We start from the raw sequence: 3821 nt of genomic DNA, 5'->3' as shown, positions 1-3821 counted from the left end.
TTCTTTAAGATGGGGGGAGGGGAAGATCAAAATTATGAATAATAAAATGTCAATAGCTACATATCTATCAACAATTACTTTCAATGTAAATGGATTAAATGGATTCACTTATATGTGGAATCTAAAGAACAAAATAAACATATTAGAAACAAACTCATAGATACAGAGAACATTTTGATGGTTGCCAGATTGGGGGGGGGTTGGGAGCGTGGGTGAGAAAAGGGGAAGGGATTAAGAAGTGCCAATTGGTTGTTACAAAGTAGTCATGGGGATGTAGGGTATAGCATAAGGGATATAGTCAATAATATTGTAATAACTATGTATGGCATTAGATGGGTACTAGATTTGTTGGGGTGATAGATGGGAAGGGGTTGGGGGGCAGGGTGAAAAAGGTAAAGGGATTAAGAAGTACAAATTGGTAGTTACAAAATAGTCACGGGGATGTAAAGCATAGGGAACATAGTCAATAATATGGTAATAATTATTGTAATAATTATTATATGTAATAATATGGTAATAAAAGGTGAGTACTACTAAACTTCTTAGTAAGAAGTGAGTACTTCACTTCTTAAATTATATAAATGTCTAACCTCTATGCTGTACCCCTGAAATTTATATAAAATAATATTGAATGTCAACTGTAATTGAAAACTAAAAGGAGGGGGAAAATGAAAAGCAATAAGTGGTCCAAATTTCCAGGTATAAAACAAATAAGTGACGGGGATGACATGTACAGCATAGGGAATATAGTCAATATTGTGATAGCATAGTGCAGTGTCAGATGGTTGCTGGACTTATCATGGTGATCACTTCTTTAGGTAAGTCAATGATGAACAACTATGGTGTACCCCTGAAACTCATATAATATTGTGTGTTAGCTATGTTTTTAATAAAGATTTTAAAATAAATGAATAAATAAAAATAAAATTTATTTTTAAATTATAGTTGATATACAATATTATATTAGTTTTAAGTGTACAGCACAGTAATTAGACATTTATCTTGTGATTAGACACTTATAGGATGATCGCCCCGATAAGTCTAGTACCCATCTGGCACCATAAATAATTATTACAATATTATTGACTATCTTCCCCATTTTGTACTTTACATCCCCGTGACTATTTTTTATAACTGGCAATTTGTACTTCTTTTTTTTTTTCCCAACATTTCATCACGTATATTTCTTCTAATGCAGTCTAAGCTGAGAATGCCATGTAAATGGGTCACTGTGAAATGCAGCAATTTAATTTTTTTCCAATCAAAATAAGAAACAAACCAGTATGATCCCATTTCTATTAACTTTTGAAGGTTTACAGCAAAGTATTTTTGCCTCTATGTATGAAGGTTAAAAAAAATCATTTTTTTCATAAAATAAAAGAGCAAACAATTTACTCAAATTGAGTAAAAGTGAAAACTGGGATTCTTGTTTAAATTAGTCCAAAATGGCCTTTAGGAACTTAGTTGTAGGCTGCTGCGCTGACACCATGACAAACAAAAGTGTAGGGTTGGGTCTGGTTTTGTTTCAGTTTTCTTTTCAATATCCAATGCTCTTGGATTAAATCTGGAAATGGTCCAGTTGTAAGGCAGGGATCTGTTTGGATTCCACCACGGGTATGCTCCTTGGGTTGGATGCTGGAGGGTGAGGCACATTTTGCCGGACCCATGTCGACTACCTAGTAGTCATCAAGGTAAAAAAATTCATCGTCTCCTCCTTGGTATTCCATTCCCTGGAAATCTACTCTGTACCACAAGATACCTCCAATTCCACCAAATCCTTTCACAAACTGGGATCCTTCTTATCTGTGACAATTTCCAATGTAGCTCCAAATTTTTTATAGTCATTAGCAAACCATTCCAGCAGGGGCATGCTCTCAATTAGTTCATGTTCTTGTCCTGTCTCTTTGTCTGTGAAATGAGATTTATCCTTCTCTTGTTCTGGAGTTAGAGAATTTTCTCCTCTTCTGTGCCTTGGCAATGAAGAACATATCTCATTATATCCAATTTTTCATAGACTATTAGAATCTCTACAGCTCCCATTTCTAAAGCCTTTAGTGTATCTTCAACTCCAAAACACTACTTGCCCATGTCCTGGCTGATTTCATCAAAATATTGTCCTATTAATTTTTTCTTTTGAATGAATTTCACATTGGAGAGGACTTCAGTAGATAACTCAATAGCTTGGTTGAATCCATTTTCACCACCATAGGCTATATCAACTCATTTTAAAACTTTTGATTGCAACCTCTGATCAAACATATCAGATTAACTTAGTTCAGTTTTAAAGTCAGCTGATTCAGCTAAAATGAGACCAGCCACATTCACTTTGTCCCCAGAAATAAACAGCTGCTCAGCAGTCTCAGCTACTTTCCGAACATAGTTATGTCGCTTTTCCATTCTTAAACGGGCAAAGCACAAGGCTGACTGACCTCCTCTACCATGTTTGTTTGGGAGATCCACAGTGAATATGTGCAGGACTTCTCTCGTGTTTCCTTGGAGTGTGCCAAAAAGTGCACCACTACCATCTATTACAATGAAGCCAAACTTGCTATCATCTGAAAGTAGTGCTGTTAGAGCCTCTGTATGGAATTTGTTGTCACACAAATACAATGACGTATTAATTGGTTTGGAAGGTTCAAAGTCAGTGTTGACTTTCTTTTCCTTTCCTTCTTCTGTTACAATTGTACCACAGTAAACAATCAGGCCATTTGGAGGTACTTTGTTATAAAGTTTGAGTCTTTGTTGTACAGATGTAATTAATGGCTCCCAGGACTGAAAGGCGTTTACTCGTGACTTAATGATAGATGCAGTTCCAACTCGTCTGTTAACATTTTTGCCACTTGTGAAATCTGGTCTTTGGGAGGAATAATCAATGATATCATGCTTGTGCCGTTGCCGCCTCCAAGCTCTTAATGAGCTTCTTGATCTTCCAGATCTCCACGTTCCTGTTAGCAGCACTGGGGTCATCTACCATCTTCTCGCCTCCTCCTCCCTAAGGGCCCAGTCCTGGGCGGCAGTGGCCAACCCTCCCCTGCAATTTGTACTTCTTAATGCCTTTCACAAGAATCTTAAATGACAAACTGGAAGGTGGCTACGGTGCTTTACTTGCCTAAGGCTCTGCTCTGTTATTTTTTCCAAGCCCTAAACTGGAGTATTTCTAGATTATCTGTACTTAACACCAATGTCTGACCTTATAGCTAAACTTCCCAGATATGCAGATCTCTCTTCTAGGAGATAAGACTACCTTTGGTGGAAAAAGTTGCCTAGAATCAATCATAGGGCCAGAGACCAAGCCCATGACTTGCCACGAACTAGCTCTGTGACCTTTGGCCAAAGTTGTTAGCATTCATTGAGAATTTATCCTGTCAGGTTCTGGGGTGGATTCTCCTCATCAGTGGTTTTCAACCCTTAGAAGCACCAGCATCACCTGTGGGAGATGAGAGGGATTGTTAATGCAGAGATTACCAGGCCTTACCCACAGAGTTAAGACTCTGGTAGGCCTGGGGTGGGCCCAAGCTCTCCGGCATCTGCTGGCCCAGTATTGAAAGTCATTGCCCTACATGTGTTGCCTTGGCTCAGAATGACCTTGTCAGTCAAGTACCTTAAATATGTCTCCCACTGACTAAGGGCATAGAAAGCTTGAGTGACTTGCCAAGTCACTTAACCTTCTTTGTTTCATTGACTCTAAGAGAGAGTAATAAGATTACCTCCTCTTTCAAGGACTAAGAAATGAAATGGGTATAAAACGGACAATCCAGACACTGGTAAGGTAAGGTTTGCTCTGATGTATATACCAACACACACACACACACACACACACA

At 38.2% G+C, this 3821-nt stretch overlaps 1 pseudogene; it reads right to left on the bottom strand.

Moving 5' to 3' along the window:
• Positions 1–1597: 1597 nt before the first annotated feature.
• On the bottom strand, positions 1598–2974 carry LOC109374974 (eukaryotic peptide chain release factor subunit 1 pseudogene; annotated as a pseudogene).
• Between the last annotated feature and the right edge of the window lie 847 nt (positions 2975–3821).

This window comes from Hipposideros armiger, unplaced genomic scaffold (genome assembly GCF_001890085.2).
Source record: "Hipposideros armiger isolate ML-2016 unplaced genomic scaffold, ASM189008v1 scaffold_881, whole genome shotgun sequence".
Classification (NCBI taxonomy): domain Eukaryota; kingdom Metazoa; phylum Chordata; class Mammalia; order Chiroptera; family Hipposideridae; genus Hipposideros; species Hipposideros armiger.
This window is presented reverse-complemented; position numbering and strand designations above follow the sequence as displayed.